General features: G+C 37.5%; 1 protein-coding gene across 1 annotated transcript in view; it reads left to right on the top strand.

Annotated features, from left to right (window-relative positions):
• The window catches only part of LOC125174488 (uncharacterized), a 56,291-nt gene that overhangs the window by 2,797 nt on the left and 34,930 nt on the right, over positions 1 to 18,564 (top strand). Inside the window, exon 2 of the mRNA XM_047874011.1 lies at positions 17,505 to 17,626. The gene's annotated coding sequence lies outside the window, so the exon portion shown is untranslated. The remainder of the gene's footprint in view (positions 1 to 17,504; positions 17,627 to 18,564) is intronic.

The following is an 18,564-nucleotide window of genomic DNA, read 5'->3' as shown; positions in this document are numbered from 1 at the left end:
GTATGTTTAACCGACTGAGCCACCCAGTCACCCCTTGAAATCTCTGGGTTTTTAAGTGTTGGCAAAAAATATTCAGAAATCTGCAGGCCAAACTTAAAACATTCAGAAGTAGACATGGCCAACGTGCAGTACATTTGCAATATTGAACCTGAACATAGGTTTTATAGCCCATAGAGACTCTTGGTTTTTGCAGTTAGAGAAATCATGAGGTCTCTGGATGTCACGAAGAGGATAAAGAATGTTAAAAGCAAACTCAGTATATGGCAACTTTGTCAGGTGAATGTTGTCTCTCCATGCCATTATGGAAGACCGTTGCTTGAGCCTGGGTGGCTCAGTCAGTTAAGCATAGGACTTCAGCTCAGGTCTTGAGTTCCAGCCCTGCACTGGACTCTGCTGACAGCGCAGAGCCTACCTGGGATTTTCTCTCTCTGACTCTCTCTCCTTCTCTCTCTCTCTTGCTCTCTCTCTCAAAAAATGAACATTTATTAAAGAGAGAGAGAGAGAGAAGACCTTTGCTTCTAGTATCTAAAATGCTGTGAAGCAAAGCTTTAAATCCTGCCCTTCCTCTTTACTCCCTATCCCTGCTTCCAATTATACCAGCAGGAAACTGGATGACAAAAGTTCAGGTTATACAAATTGGAAACATGGCTATTCTTGCATATACAACAAAGCACAAAAATAGTCAAACTTACTGCCTCCAAATATTTTGAACTGATGCTGTTAAAAAAAAAGTCTGACCAGGGTGCCTGGGTAGCTCGGTTAAATGTCTGACTCTTGATCTCGGCTCAGGTCATGGTCTCAGTTAGTGAAATCGAGCCCCAAGTTGGGCTGTCTGCCATCAGCTGCTTGGGAGTCTCTCTCTCAAAAAAAAATCTGACCAACAGAGGGAAATTTTATAGGGGGGGAAAAAAAAGTATTTCAGTCTAGAATTAGAGCGTAAGAAGGGAGAAGTTTATGAGAAAATACAGTACTGAAATTAACATTCAGTGATTCTCTGAACTTTCAAACTCTTGCTTTACCTTCTCAGCTGTTGTCAACCACTTATCAGTTTATAGTAATTTCTTTAAGTTTATTTATTTTGAGAGAGGGAAAGAGCAAGCAGGGGAGGGACAGAGAGAATCACAAGCAGGCTCCACACTGCCAGTGCGGACCCTGATTCAGGGCTCAGACTCACAAACTGAGATCATGACTTGAGCCAAAATCCAGAGTCAGACAATTAACTGAGCCATGGGGGGGGGGGGGGGGGGGTGGGGGGGGGGAGGGGGGCTATCATAATTTTAATAGTTGATATTTACTGTTTACAATGTCCCAGACAGTGTTATAAAGTGCTTCACACATATTATCTCAAACTTATAACACTATGCTGTAAGTCTGCACTGACAGTGTGGAGCCTGCTTGAGATTCTCTCTCTTCCTCTCTCTCTGCCCCTCCCCTGATCTCTCTCTCTCAAAATAAATAAAAAATAAATTTTAAAATAAAATGCACAATGAACTAGCTTCTATAGTAGTAACAAATATTTGTATAGCAGTTTGCAGTTAGGAAGTACTATCATGTTTATAAAGTTTAGGAAGTACTATTATGAAATTACTGTTTTTACAAACGAGGAAACTATAGAGTAAATGACTTGCTTAAAATCACTTAGCTGCATTTTTAATTGAAACTAGAAGAAAATATAGGCAGGTTTAAGAATGAAGATAGCAAATAGAATATGAGATGCAGTTTAAATGAACCCAGAGTCAACCATTCCAAATAGAAGCCCAAAGGCAAACTCTTCATCATAGAACCTAATTTATTTAGCCAGAATATAGCCAACTTAAATGTTGGGTGCTGGTCTTCAAATTTTAATAAGAGATGTCTCTGTGCTCCTGATACTTGCAGTCAAATACTATGAGATGAACAAGAGTTGATTAATGAACTCTAGGAAAGCCCTCCAATATTAAGGTCAATGATTAAAAGAAAGGGAAAAATATATTTACATTTATTGAGTGACTATTTAACTTTACCAAAAAACCCCAAGAGATAGGTGTTATTAGCCCTTCTTTTAATAGGTGAAAGAAAAAATAAGGACATCACTCAAGGTCACATGATCAGTAAATGGCAAAGCTGGGATGGGATCTACACCTTAGTCTCTTTCTACTACCTCACCCTGCCTTCTATCAAAAAAGTAACATAATTTATAAAGTTATATGTGTGTGTGTGATGTTCAGAAATATTAATTCTGATGGCATTTTGGATGACCTTTATTGTTTCCATGCTTTCCAGTATTATCTTCATTTTCCACTTTTACATGTGGAAGAAAACACTTAAGAAGAAAAAACAAAGGTAGGAATGCAGAAGAACCAAAAAATAAAATAAAATAAAATAAAATAAAATAAAATAAAATAATAAAATAACATAACATAAAATAAAATAAAATAATAAAAAATAAAATAGCTCAATTTGGGAATTAACACATTGAAAAGTACCTTAGGTACTTTTAGGTCCTTAGTCAATACCTAGGTACCTTAGTCAATAACTTTTGATAATGTTCCACAGGAAAGTAATCTAACAGGAAAGGTAAGTAGCAGTTGCTAGACAGGCACTTTTAGAGGGATTCAAGGAGACAATTTCAGGGCTGAGTAGAAAAGAGACCTAGAAAAATACAGCATCTTTAGAGAGTCTGAAGCAATAGAAGAAATGTGCTCCTCCCTCGGTAGTAGGCTTTGACACCAAAAAGAGATTGGTCAAAGTTTTTATTTTATACCAGTTATTTAACATACAGTTTATAATATTAGTTTCAGGTGTACAATATAGTGATTGAACACTTCCATACAATACCCCAGCGCTAATCACAAGTGCACACCTTAATCCCCATCACCTATTTAACCCATCCCCCCACCCACCTCCCCTCTGGTAATCATCACTTTATTCTCTGTAATAAGAGTCTGTTTCTTGGTATACCTCTTTCTCTCTCTTTTTCCCCTTTGCTCATTTGCTTGCTTTCTTGATTCCACATATAAGCAAAATCATACAATATTTATCTTTCTCTGACTTATTTTGCTTAGCATAATACTCTGTAGCTCCATCCATATCACTGTAATTGGCAAGATTTCATTCTTTTTTATGGCTGAATAATATTCCATTGTATATATACATCTTTATCCATTCATCAGTCAATGGACATTTGGGCTGTTTTTGTAATTTGGCTATTAAAGATAATGTTGCTGTATCATCAGGGTGCATGTATCCCTTTGAATTAGTATTTTTGCATTCTTTGGGTAAATATCTAGTAGAGCAATTACTGGATTGGATTGTAGGGTAGTTCTATTTTTAACTTTTTGAGGAAACTCCATACTGTTTTCCAGAATGGCTGCACCAGTTTGCATTCCCACCAACAATGCAAGAGTGTTCCCCTATCTCCACATCTTTGCCAGCACTTGTTTCCTGTGTTGTTGATTTTAGCTATTCTAAGAGGTGTGAAGTGATATTACAGTTTTGATTTACCCTTCCCTGATGATGAGTGATGTTGAGCATCTTTTCATGTGTCTGTTGGCTATCTGTATGTCTTCTTTGGAAAAGTATCTATTTATATCTTCTGCCCATTTTTAAAGTGTATTATTCATTTTTTGTGTATTGAATTTGATAAGTTCTTTATAGATTTTGGATACTAATCCTTAATCAGATATGTCATTTGCAAATATCTTCTCCCATTCTGTAGGTTGCCTTTTAGTTTTGTTGATTGTTTCCTTTGCTGTGCAAAAGCTTTTTATTTTGATGAAGTCCCAATAGTTCATTTTTGCTTTTGTTTCCCTTTGCCTCAGGAGACATAGCTAGAAAGAAGATGCTACAGCCAGTGTCAAAGAGGTTACTGCCTATGTTCTCTTCTAGGATTTTTATGGTTTCAGGTCTCACATTTAGGCCTTTAATCCATTTTGAATTTATGTATGTATAAGACAACATGGTGCTGTACAGTTTTCCCAACACCATTTGTTGAAAAGACTGTCTTTTTCCCATTGGATATTTTTTATTGATTTGTCAAAGATTAATTGACCATATAGTTGTAGGTTCATTTCTGGGTTTTCTATTCTGTTCCTCTGACCTATGGGTCTATTTTTGTGCCAGTACCATAATGTTTTGATCACTACAGCTTTTTTTTAAATGTTTATTTATTTATTTTGAAAGAGAGAGAGGGAATGCATGGGGGAGGGGCAGAGACAGAGGGCAAGAGAATCCCAAATAGGCTCTGCACTATCAGCAACAGAGCCCAATGTGAAGCTTGATCTCATGGAACCATGAGATGATGACCTGAGAAATCAAGAGCCAGACTTCAAGTTAGGAATTATGAATTGAGGTCCAGAATTGTGATGCCCCCAGCTTGCTTTTCTTTTTCAAGATTGCTTTGGCTGTTCGAGGTCTTCTGTGGTTCCATACATATATTCGGATTGTTTATTCTAGCTCTGTGAAAAATGCTGGTAGTATTTTGATAGAGATTGCATTAAATGTGTAAATTGCTTTGGGTAGTATAGACATTTCAAGAATATTTGTTCTTTCAATCTATGAGTGGGGAATGTTTTTCCATTTCTTTGTGTCATCTTCAATTTTTTTCTTCAGTGATTGATAGTTTTCAGAGTACAGGTCTTTCACCTCTTCGGTTAGGTTTATACATAGGTATCTTACTGTTTTTGGTACAGTTGTAAAGGATTGATTCCTAAATTTCTCTTTCTGCTATTTCATTATTGGTATACAGAAATCCAATGAATTTTTGTACATTGATTTTATACCCTGTAACTTTACTGAATTTATCAATTCTAGCAGTTTTTTAGTGGAAACTTTCAGGTTTTCTATAGATAGTATCATGTCATCTACAAATACCAAAAGTTTGATTTCTTCCTTGCCAATTTGAATGCCTTTTATTTCTTTTTGTTGTCTGATTGCTAAGGCTAGGACTTCCAGTACTATGTTAAATAAAAGTGGAAAGAGTGGACATCCTGCCCTGTTCCTGACTATAGAAGAAAAGCTCAGTTTTTCCCCATTTAGGACATTAACTGGGTTTTTCATATATGGTCTTTATTGTGTTGAGGTATGTTCCCTTTCAACCTACGTTATTGAGAGTTTTTATCATGAATGGAGGTTGTACTTTGTCAAATGCTTTTTCTTCATCTGTTGAAATGATACGGTTCTTATCCTTTGTTTTACTAATGTGATGTATCATATTGATTGATTTGTGAGTATTGAACCACACTTGCAACACAGGAATAAATCCCATTTGATCATGGTGAGTGATTTTTTTTTAATGTATTGTTGGATTTGGTTTGCTAGTATTTTATTGAGAATTTTTATATCCATGTTCATCAGGGATATTGGCCTGTAGTTCTTGGTTTTTATTGGAGTCTTTATCTGGTTTTGGTATCAGGGTAATGCTGGCCTCATAGAATGAATTTGGAACTTTTCCTTCCTTTTCTATTTTTTGCAAAAGTTTGAGAAGAATTAGTATTAACTCTTCTTTAAATGTTTGGTAGAATTCACCTCTGAAGCCACCTGGTCCTGTTTTGATTACTGATTCAATTTCTCTGCTGGTTATTGGTCTGTTCAAGTTTTCTATTTCCTCCTGTTTCAGTTTTGGTGGTTTATATATCTCTAGAAATTTATGCATTTCTTCCAGGTTGTCCAATTTGTTGGCATATAGTTTTTCATAATAGTCTCTTATAATTGTTTGCATTTCTGTGGTGTTGGTTGTTATTCCTCCTTCTCATTTGTGATTTTATTTATTTGGCTCCTTTCTCTTTTCTTTTTGACAAGTCTGGCTAGAGGTTTATCAATTTGATTATTTTTTGTCAAAGAACCAGCTCCTGGTTTCTTTGATCTATTGATTTGTTAGTTTCTATATCATTTATTTCTGCCCTAATCTTTATTATTTCCTTCCTTCTGGTGACTTTAGACTTCATTTTTTCTCCCTAACTTCTTTAGATGTAAGGTTAGGTTGTCTATTTGAGATTTTTCTTGCTTCTTGAGGTAGACCTATATTGCTATATATTTCCCTCTTAAGACCACTTTTGCTGCATCCCAAAGGTTTTGAACTGTTGTGTCTTCATTTTCATTTCTTTCCATGTACTTTTTAAAATTTCTTCTTTGATTTCCTGGTTGACTCATTAATTGTTTAGTAGCAGGTTCTTTAACCTCCATGTATTTGTGGTCTTTCCAGATTTTTTTCTTGTGGTTGACTTCTAGTTTCATAGCATTGTGGTCAGAAAAGTTGCATGGTATGATTTCAGTATTTTTTGTTGTTGTTGTTGAGGCCTGTTTTGTGACCCAATATGTGATCCATTCTGGAGAATGTTCAATGTGCACTTGAAAAGAATGTGTATTCTGCTGTTTTAGGGATGGAATGTTCTGAATATATCTGTGAAGTCCATCTGGTCCAGTGTGTCATTCAAAGCCATTTTTTCCTTGTTTTTTTCTGTTTACATGATCTGTCCATTGATGTAAGTGGGGTGTTAAAGTCCTCTAGTATTATCAATTCATTCCTTTAGGTTTGTTATTGATTGTTGTTATATTTGGGTGCTTTCATGTTGGGTGCATAAATATTTACAATTGAATTGTTCCCCTTTATAATTATATAGTGCCCTCTTTATCTTTTGTTAGAGTCTTTGTTTTAAAGTCTAGTTTGTCCAATATAAATATTGCTACTCCAGGTTTCTTTTGACATCCATTTGCATGATAAATGTTTCTCCATTCCTTTACTTCCCATCCGTAGGTATCCTTAGCTGTAAAAGTAAGTATCCTGTAGGCAGCACATAGATGGGTCTTTGTTTGTTTGTTTGTTTGTTTGTTTGTTTTTATCCATTCTAACACCCTACGTCTTTTGACTGGCATGTTTAGTCCCTTTACAGTCAAAGTAATTATTGACAGATATGTATTTATTGCCATTTTATTACTTATTTTGTCATGGTTTCTGGTTATTTTCTGATCCACTCTTTTCTTTGTCACTTTTGGTCTCTCCTTTCCACTCAAAGAATCCCCTTTAATGAAAGTTTTACCCTTTGATCAACAATAAATTTAAATCATCTGAGACACCATGGTAGGTGTTTGGAGCACATAAGCCTTTATATAGTAGTCGAAATTTTTCTCTATTTACTGATGAGAAAACTGAGGAACAAGAGATTAAGTGACTTTTCAGTCATATTTGACTTTTAACTATATTGACCCTCACAGGTTGAAGTGATTCCTACAGATATATATAGATGACAGATTTTACTAACAGTGTAAGAGTAAGTGAATGAACAAAATAGCAAAGTTGACATTCTCCTACTCTTGGTAGAAACGTTTCCTCATTCACATTGTTAGGTGAAAATAATGAGCTAATCAAATTTGACAAGAAATTGGCCTGAAATTTTGAAATTCTTGAGAAAAATACCATCCACTATTGGTAAAGTCAACGCTTACCCTAAGTTTAAATATGATTGAGGGGCACCTGGGTGGCTCAGTCAATTAAGCTTCAGACTTCAGCTGAGGTCACGATCTCGTGGTTCACGAGTTCAAGCCCCATGTCAGGCTCTGTGCTGACAGCTCAGAGCCTGGAGCCTGCTTCAGATTCTGTGTCTCCCTCTTTCTACCCCTCTCCCATTCATGCTCTGTCTCTATCTCTCAAAAATAAATATTTAAAAAATTATATGTTTAAATATTGTTTATTATACCTTATCCTTTTTTATTCTTGTATGTGTCTTATATGTGCATATCACATTAGGTCAAGAATATATGTTTTGTAAATATGCAGATTATATTGGAGCTGATATTAACATTTTTTTTTACTAGTAGAATATAGGATCATAAAAGTTTCTAGACCACTATTTTAAACAAAGGTCAGGTTTCCAGATGAGTAAAGGGAAGAACATTCCAGGCAAAGAGAAGAGGTTATTCAATGCCAGAAATGTATGTAATGAGGTATTCAGAGAGCTGGAGGTAGTTTGAAATTATGCATATAGGATTAGCATATAAGGGGTGCCTGGATAGCTCAGTCAGTTAAACATCTGCATCTTGATTTCAGCTCAGGTCTTGATCTTAGGGTAGTGAGTTCAAGCCCTGCATTGGGCTCTGCACTGGGTGTGAAGCCAACTTAAAAAAAAAAAAAAAAAAAAAAATTGGAGCACCTGGGTGGTCCAGTTGGTTAAGCAACCTGTTTTGGCTCAGGTCATGATCTTACCGTTCCTGAGTTTGAGCCCCACATTGGGCTCTGCGTTGACAGTGCAGAGCCTGCTTGGGAATTTTTCTCTCTGCCTCTTTCTCAGCCCCTCCTACGTCTCTTTCTCTCTCAAAATAAATAAGTAAACTTAAAAAATTAATAAATTTTTTTAAGAATATTACCATATAAGATACAGACTTAGAGAAAATATGGGAAAACAATAATCAGATAATAGAAGTGTAGTTAGGTAAACTATATTATGTCCATATTATGCAGCCAGTAAAAATGTAAAGACTAAAAGCAACTCAGAAACAATACTAATTGAAAAATATAGGACTTCACATTGTATGTTACCATATTTCCAATTCTGCAAAATATATATACACTCAGATCAAGACTGAAAAGGAAGACAGAAATTACAATGATTCTGTTAACATAGCAGCATATTTAATTATAGATGAAAATATTAGCTTTAAATGTTTTCATTTAATATTTATACAGTAAATCTGATATTAAAGGAAATTTGCCTCCAGACTAATTTCTTCACTGTGATTCACATATTCCTCAGAAAGCCTCTTTAGGGTGCCTCCTGGGTGGCTCAGTGCATTGAGCCTCCGACTCTTGATTTTGGTTCAGGCCATGATCCCAGGGTCATGGGCTCAAGCACTGATTGGGATTCTGTGCTGAGCACGGAGCCTGCTTGAGATTCTTTCTCTCCCTCTGCTCCTCTCCCCAACTCGTGCCCAATCTCTCTCTCTCTCTCTCTTTCTCTTAAAAAAAAAAAGGAGTGGGTTGCGCCTGGGTGGCTCGGTTGAGCTTCCTTCCAAGCTTCAGCTCAGGTCATGATCTCACAGTGGGTGAGTTCAAGGCCCACCTCAGGCTCTGTGCTGACAGCTCAGGGCCTGGAGCCTGCTTCGGATTCTGTGTCCCCCTCTCTCTGCCCTCTCCCCCTCACACTCTGTCTCACTCTCAAAATAAATAAAAAACATTTAAAAAAAAAATTTTTTTTAAGCCTCTGATTACATGGAATTCCTCAGCAACACTATCCACCACTAACATTTTTATTGATAATCCTTTGTAATGTGACTTAAATTAATAAGTCTAGCCAGTATCTACTGAGTACATACTATATGCAAGACATTTGTTAGATACCTGATATAAAGAGGTATATTAGCTACATGAGTGGCTCTGTGCCCTTGGGGAGCTTATCTTATAGGGAAACAAACACATGGTAAGTTAAATAATTATTTAAAATCACAATTTGAACCCATAAAAAACTTACAAGCCAGAACACAATTTGCTCAAATGAATTTTCATGCTGTCCTATTTATAATAAGAGTGGAAAACACTTCAGTCTAAAGTGGATCTTAAAGGATAAGTACTAGGATTTGGAGATGAAGAAAGGAGAGAGGAAGTAAATTATTTTCCACTACTTCATTTCCAACCCATCAGACAAACCCCCTTCTTAGTAAATTCTGAGGTGGGTGGAGCTGTCAGAGCAACTGAGGGCAATGTGAGTCTATTTATCTGACTTTAGAAAAACCAGTCTGGTTAGAACAGAAAGCTGATAGAAAAGACTAATGGAAGATAAGGTTTAAAAGGTAGTTTGGGGCCAGATTTGAATGTTACACCAAGAAATCTGGGCTTTGTCTTGTAGACATTGGAGAATTATGGGAGGCATTTTAGCAGATATAAGATGTCACTGCAGGAAAGCCTCTGAGGTAACTCACTTGTGTGGTTGCTGAATATGTGCCCAGGATAACAAGACATATCATACTTGGTCATGCTTGTTCCAATCAATGAAGTGGGCCCAAATGGGAAAGTAATAGGTGACTACCCAAAAAGGACAGTGTTTGAAATATTGCCACTGTGCAGTAGATTCTGGTTATATTAAAAGTTTCATATCAAGCCTTTGATAGGTCATATATAAACACTCTAATTTTACTATCCAAAGGACTGTACTATGTAGGATAAAAGGAGAACAAACCTTTGATGAATCCTTTTAGTTTTTTATGCTTGTCACATTTCTGCTCCTAAGAGGGCATATTGTGTTGTTAATATATTATGACTAATTAGATTATTTGGGGCTATTTCAATATTATTCCATTTCTATTCACATTTTTTCAGAAGAACTTTTTTAGACAACTGTAAGTACTTTGTGTTGATTGAATACTTTGACTTAAGCATACTTCTCTACAACAAATTCTAGGTAGTTCAGCTTTGCTTTATGTGCATTATAATGTAATAGATACAGGCCTGAGAAGTTCTCAGTCAGAACAAAAGTTTGGGAACTCATTAGCTGGCACCAAATCAGAAATGGTCAAATTTTTCTTCTTTACATGGAATAGGACTATTTCAGAATAGAACAAAAATCTTTAGGTCTTTATATAATGTTGATGGTAAATGTGGAACCTATGAGAAAACTGGCATTCTGTTTCTTGGCTATTGAATACCTTTGACTCGGAGCGAAAACTTGAAAAAAAAATATTGAAATCCCATGGATTATCAAGAAGAAATTCCAGAATGCAGAGAGGGCCAATCACTGGATTGTGGCCACTAAGATGCATCATTGCTCAACTTCATTCCTATACCTGTAGGATGGAATTCTACAAGGGAATGGGAGAGAACACACAAAGCCCCAAGGAATGTGTGTTCCTATGTAACTTCCCAATCAGACAGTAGTAGAAAATGCCAGATATCAGACCAGAAAGGGTTTTTGTGGGAGAGGGTTTATAATTCAGTTTTGTAAACCCATTAATATTTCAGCACGTCTGTTATTCCTTATTTTTACAATTTACATTGTGTATTCATTAGCAGTGTTCCAGTGCTTGAAGATAAAAGTAATAACTTAGGAAAAATAACTAATATTTCCCTAAATAACTCTTACTACTGTTTTAGGAGCATTCAGGAGTCTCAGGAAAGTACTATTTCAGCCAGTTTGTAGACCACTACTTTAAGCAAAGTTCAGTTTTCCAGATGGGTAAAAGAAAGAACATTCCAGACAAAGAGAAGAGGTTATGTAATGCCAGACATGTATGTAAAGAGGTATTTAGAGAGCTGGAGGTAGTTTGAATCTACGTATGTAAGATTAGCATGTAAGATACAGACCTAGAGAAAATAAAGGAAAACAGGATCAGTAATAGAGGTGTGGTTAGGTAAATTATATTCTGTCCGTATTATGTGGTCAGTAAGAAATTCAGGTTTGGGTTTTTTTTTTTTCTTTTTGAGGAATCTACCAGCGTGAGACAGCTGAACACACACCCGCCACTCCCCCCACCCGACCCTGTCAGCACTCTACTTTCTCCAACCATTACCTGAGAATTTGAATACAGTTTTCCCACGTAGTCTTCTTATCAAAAGTGATCCAATTATCCTAATTTTTATCATTAAACTCTTTGGCTGTGATTCTATACATTTTATAAGTTTCGCTAGTCTGCAATGGAAAAGAGGAAAAGACCCACTACTGAATATCCTGACACCACTAGGAAGTGCCTATTGTACATTCTCTGTGTGCCCACAACTATGCCAGAGGTGGTGGGAAATACATTTGCTCACAGCAAATTGAGAAAACTGCTGCATATGTTTCAAAACCTGGCTATGGTCTGTTCATCTGCATTTTTAAAATATTTTCAATGTCAACAGGGTATGAGCCCTTTTAGAATTAAAACTAAATCCCTTACAGAGCCAAGTCAGCTGGAACTCTCAGTAAGTAAACTATTCTGTGGAGGTTAAGCTTTTAATCTGGCATGAGAGGAGTTAAAGTGAAGTACTTCTAAGCATAAGAGAAGCCATTGAGTGATAAAAAAGCCATTGAGTGACCCAAAGAGGACATACATGTAGTTTGCCTTTATATCTAACTTTCTCTCCAACTTAAATGAAATTACATGGAGATATAAAGCATCTCTCTTGATCTCAGTTGATGTTGTACACATAGTAGTAACTCAAAAAGAGTTGGCAAAATGAGCAATATGATTGCACTTGAAAAGTGAAACATAATTGTAATGATTAAAATTACAGTTTTATAAAATATTTGCATATGGGGGCGCCTGGGTGGCTCAGTCAGTTAAGCATCAGACTTCGGCTCAGTGCATGATCTTCGTGGTTAATGAGTTCAAGCCCCGGTTCAGGGTCTGTGTTGACAGCTCAGACCCTGGAGCCTATTTCAGATTCTGTGTCTCCCTCCTTCTGTGCCCCTCCTTGGCCCATGCTCTGTCTCTCTCTCCCTCTCAAAAATAAATAAACATTAGAGAAATAAAAAATAAAATATTTGCATATGGGCAAGGACCCAGAGAAAATGTCCAAGAATAAAAAGTTGCTTGATTCATTCATTTGTTGGTTTTCTGAATGTTTTTTCTTACATTTAAAATGTTTCCATTATTGTTGCTACATATAATTTGAGTATCAGTTTTATTAAATTAAATGCATTCAAATATAACTTCTCTGTTAGGACAAAGTTCTGTCCACCACTGGGGTTCAAACGTGTCTTGGCATATCCAGAAAATTGGTGGGTTTAGGCAACCAAGAAATGATTTACATATGGGTTTTGGCAGAAAGACTGTCAAGAAGTGTGGACACCATTGACAAGGGGGTTTATCCAGGCTATTTTTCAGTCCATTTGCACTGCTACAATGCACTAGGCCAGTGTCCCAATTGGTCAATGCCCATGTCATGCTATATCTTGGATATCATGCTATATCTTAGATATCACTCTTGGATTGAGGGTATATGCTTACGTATCTGGAAGATTCATTCTCTAATGCAGCTTCATTGACTCCTCTTGGGAAACACCATAAGCAGAAATAGCAGTGCATTAAAATCTTTATTACATCACTTATAATCCATAAATGAGTAATTAGGGCTTTTTTTCCCACTTCTTGGGGGAAATACAACATAATTTTACAGTATTGGAGTCTCCAGAAAACACAAAAGTATTTTAATTTCTTGAAGGCCACAATGGAGATCATGAAAATGTCCAGTAGAAGGTAGTGGTGACCTGGTCTAATGGGGCTGGTTCAATGATTAATATGATTAGCAACAGACATCCGTGTGGCCACAGGTAAGTCTTGTTCTTGAAACCACATAAAACACTGTCTCAGGGCTCTCAAAAATTATGAGCAGAGTATTTTGCAAGGAGCTGGAGGTCCTGCACCAGCAAGCAAAAGCAGGAGCCAATGAAATAAGGCTTATAACACCATTAGTAATACATTCATAATCATAGGTTTTAGTTCATAAGGAATATGAGATGTGAGAAGTGAATCTGCTATTCTTTCACTCAGTGGTCCTCATTCCCACTTCCCACATGCTTATTATTTGTGTGAATATAGGGAACTGAATGTACTGATAGTTTTTAAAAATACAGGGCATATTGGGGCACCTGGGTAGCTCAGTTGGTTGAGTGTCTGACTCTTGATTTCAGCTCAAGTCATGATCCCACAGTCATGGGATCGAGTCCCATGTGGGGCTCTGTGCTGAGCATGGAGCCTGGAGCTTGCTTAAGATTCTCTCTCTCTCCCTCTTTCTCTCACCCTCTTCCCGTCTCCCCCACTTGCATGGCCTCTCTCTCTCTCAAAAAAAATAATGATAACGGGACATATTTTTTGTATAACATTTCCATAAATGGAAATTAAATACAATTCTTCATCTGGTGTTCAACCAAAGAAATAGTGATATGTTCCAATACTGGAAGAAAAATAGCTGGACTGAATTTATTGATATTTAAGGTCTTTTAAAGGGTAATTTTAGATATTTGTGATTCGCACCTAAAATGCTATTCTTAGCACCTAAACCTTGCCAAAGAGGCAACTCCAGGATTTCACCTTTTATGCATAGTGCTTAATAGTTTATAATGAACATTATAGTATTGGGTGTGTAATGAAACCTATAAGGTAGATAAGACAGCTAATATTATTCCCATTTTACAGATTAAAAAAATAGTGGCAAAGAGAACTGTAACTAGCTTTTTGGGCTCAACTTTAACACATTGATCAATAATTGTTCACTGAGCAGCCATAGATCTATTACATCCACTATGTTCTCAGAATATTTTTCTTTTGTTTTAATTTTTTAATGTTTATTTTATTTTTGAGAAAGAGAGAGACAGAGCACAAGCAGGAGAGGGGCAGAGAGGGAGGGAGACACAGAATCCGAAGCAGGCTCCAGGCTCTGAGCTGTCAGCACAGACACCGACGCAGGGCTCGAACCCACACACCGTGAGATCATGACCTGAGTTGAAATCGGTGCTCAACCAACTGAGCCACCCAGGTGCCCCAGAAAAATATTTTTCTAAAGACGTGAAGTTATGCTCTGAGCAGGCTAGAGAACTCATGAACTGCAGGCAGTTTATAAGGTGACCTCCTTTAAAAAAGAATTTCATGGGCCTTCTTTTTTCTCAATGGCCTATTCCTTTATGTTTTGTAGTGACCAGTGTTTAATAATTACATAAAAATAAATAGATGCCTTGGAAACCAATACACTTGAAGTACAAGACAGTGTTTATGGTATCTGATAGATGAATTGGAGATTTTTTAAAAGGAAAGATGTATACATAGGGTCCCACCAGATTTGAAGTATGGTTACAATTGGAATTTAATTAGTGAACACTGAGTATCTATTATATACAAAGTATTATTCTTTTTTTTTTTAACATTTATTTATTTTTGAGAGATAAAGAGAGAGCGTGAGTTGGGGAGGGGCAGAGAGAGAGGGAGATACATAATCTGAAGCAGGCTCCAGGCTCTGAGCTGTCAGCACAGAGCCCGATGCACGTCGAACTTACTGACTGCGAGATCCTGACCTGAGCTGAAGTCGGACACTTAATCAACTGAGCCACTCAGGCACCCTTACAAAGTATTATTCTTAATGGAAGTGAATCAAAAAAAGAATACAAGACATGATCAGTACCCTTAATAATTTTTAATTTGGCTAGAAGGGATAAGATATAGATTCGGTATATCGAAGGTCCTCAACAAATATTTATTTAATGCATGGTTGAATGGATGACTATAAGAGATTATTATTGGTCCAAGGTAGCATGTGACATATACCAAGAAAATGAGGAAATATGTGTATGCATGTGTGTATTTAAAAAAAAGACTGCAGGGCGCCTGGGTGGCTTAGTCAGTTAAGCAGCTGATGTCAGCCCAGGTCATGATCTCGTGGTTCATGAGTTTGAGTCCTGCATCGGGCTCTATGCAGACAGCTCAGAGCCTGGAGCCTGCTTCAGACTCTGTGTCTCCCTCTCTTTCTGCCCCTCCCCTGCTCACACTGTCTCTCTGTCTCTCAAAAATAAATAAACGTTAAAAAAAAATTTTAAAAAGACTGCAAAATGATATATTTATCATTAAGAAGTCCTCTATATGTAGAGTCAGAATTATGAAGGTGAGGTAAGGTTGCAAAGGAATTTTGAATAGATAAAAAATAATAATTAAGCTAAGGAAATCAGAGGTTAGAGGTAAGAGTACAGTAAGAAGATATGGGGATACTAATGTTTACCTTAGACACAACTCATGACATTATTGGAGCAACCTGAAGTATGATGCTCACTCAAGAAGCCAAGAATTGGCACAGAAGTAAGTATTCCTCTATCTAAGGTTAGATTCACATTACTTGCTAATACAGTGGGAAATGGAGTGGCAGTTTGGAATTTCCCTCATAAAGAAAAAACAAATTAAATTGAGATAATTCATATTGAGATTTTGTACATTTGCAGGGACAGTGGTAATCTATAGGATTTGGGCAAAGATATACTGAAATGTATCTCCAAAGTGAATGAGTCAAAACTTGCAAATTTTATTTTTTTTTAATTTTTTTAAGCTTTATTTATTTTTGAGAGAAGACAGAGTGTGAGCAGGGGAGAAGCTGAGGGGAGGGAGACACAGAATCAGAAGCAGGCTCCAGGCGCTGAGCTGCCAGCACAGAGCCTGACGCGGGACCTGAACTCATGAACCATGAGATCATGACCTGAGCCGAACTCAGACGCTCAACTGACTGAGCCACCCAGGCACCCCAAAACTTGCAAATTTTAGAGACTGGCTGAAGCCTCATCAAGCAATCAAATGGATTTTTTTTTTCTTTTGGAAAATGACCCAGAACCCAGTGAATTTGGGGACAAACTTAAGTGCTCTTGCCAGGTAGCCATTTAGAAGACTGGTCCCTTGCCTTGAACTTTATTTTTGAAACTATAACTTATTGGCATCCAAATGACAACTTATGAAAGAGGCCTCATCATGCTCCCTAAAGAAACAACTTGTTCTCTGCCAAAATTAGGATTACCTTGCTTTAGGAAGAGGATGCATACTCTACTGACAGCCAAATGATGATTTGCCAGAAATATCACTCCATTGTGATATTTGAGGCACCAAGGAGCCTCACATAACCCAGAAGGCAGAGGGTAGTAGAGATGACCTTCTAGACAGTGAATGGGGAACATGCTGAAGGCTGTTCTGAAGGCAAAATAGTAGTAACTGGGCATTGCACTAACTTAATGACCTGGCAAATTAGAAACCACCTTGGTAAAGGTAAATCCTTGGGTGGGGGTTTTAAGCCCCAAGTGGTAAAGCCTAAGGATAGGCTTCACCGAAAAATGAGTGAGTACCTGTGGCATGATTTATTCCATTTCTGTACCCTGGCTAACATGGATAAAATAGATAATTTAGTCTCAAGGTCCTTCTCAACCTAGATAGCACATTAAGTAGTCACACTTATCAATGGGAATTGTCAAGTCATTTAAAACCCATTTCCTTGCCTATGGATTGCTCCCATGTGATAGATGTTCACTCCATCTTTGAATGAGAAGGTAACAGTCCTGAAAAGCACTTGGCTGTGGAAGGGGCTCTCCTTTCACAAGAGGTTGGAGGACATAACTGAATCAATATACACTCAGGAAGATGTCTAGGAAGTCAGGGATCCCATCTACCATCCTGCTGACCCCAGGAGGTGGACTTCCACACTTCATTACTCATGGACCACTCCATGAATAACTGTTCTGAGTAGCCATCAGCTGAAAGAACCTTTCCATAATGAAATTCTTTTTTTTTTAATTACAAAATTTTTTTTTTAATTTTATTTTTTTTAAGACAGAGAGAGACAGGGCATGAGTGGGGATGGGGCAGAGAGAGAGGGAGACCAGAATCCAAAGCAGGCTCCAGGCTCTGAGCTGTCAGCACAGAGCCCGACATGGTGCTCGAACTCACAAGCTGTGAGATCATGACCTGAGCCAAAGTCGGATGCTCAACTGACTGAGCCACCCGGGTGCCCCCATAATGAAATTCTAATACAGCAAAGACGCCTAACAGAGTCTGTGGTTAGTTACTTCTTGGCCTTGACTTTGGATTGTTTTTGTTTTTAGAAAATACTCGGGTTTTGAGGGGATGAAATGAGACAGCACCTGTGAAAACGGTTTGGATATTTTGAAGGCCTGCACTCATGTAGGAGCATGGGTGAAGATGATTACTGGGAGATAGCAAGAAGGTAAGCCCTGCATTTTTCCCCAGGTTGACTATTTTTTATTTAATTATCTCTTTTCATTAAGACTAGAGTGGACTCTTTTCCCTTCTGGGAGGCAAAAATAATGAGATATTTGTCTTGACTTTGCCATCATTGTGTATGCATGACATCCCCAGATCCACTCCACTGCATCCTACACACAAGTCAGACTGACCTAACTCCCACACCACTTTCAGCACTTCACCCAGCTGCTCAGGAACCTAACTTGATCCTCCTGTCTGTTGTAGAAAATTCAAGCTCTTCTGTCTTGCATTCAAAGTCCTCATTCAACTACCTACCCCAGCCACTTACCCAGCAGTCGCCACCACCTCTTAAATCTCACCTTTTCCTGCTTCACGTTGTAGAAGCAAGTACTGTTGGAACTGACAGTCATCAAAAAGATGATGCTCATCCAATCCTTCCATTTCATACTTCGGGAACCTAAGGGCCTGAAAGGGTGGGTGATATTTCAAGGCCACACACAGTGGCCTTCCACTGTGGCCAAGATAACATGCTTTCCATTCCTCCACACAACGTGGTCCTTTGGTCCTAAGCACTGGGACAGGATGAGTAGGACTGGCACCTGGGGAACAATGTGGTATGGGATAAATGATGCATAAAACAATAATGAGAATTAAAAACTCAATGCTCTTGCAACAGACTGTGTTTGTAGCAAATGACCTTTATGTAGAATTTGCTATCCTCTTAATAAGCAATTCATTAAAGTTTGGAGTTAATCTGTAAATTTTTGTTCTACTGGCTTTGGAAGGGAAATTTGTGACAATTGTCTTCTATGTAAATAGACTAAATGGTTAATATCATTTTTAGGTATGTCAGGGTTTCCCTGGGGAATGGCCCATTGGGTTATTATTGTTTGCCAAGTTCTTCCTCTGAATTGAAACTAACAAGGTCATTCCAAGGGT

The sequence above is a fragment of the Prionailurus viverrinus genome, chromosome C2, assembly GCF_022837055.1.
Source record: "Prionailurus viverrinus isolate Anna chromosome C2, UM_Priviv_1.0, whole genome shotgun sequence".
NCBI lineage: Eukaryota > Metazoa > Chordata > Mammalia > Carnivora > Felidae > Prionailurus > Prionailurus viverrinus.
Note: the sequence above shows the minus strand (reverse complement) of the source record. Positions and strands in the feature narration are given on the sequence as shown.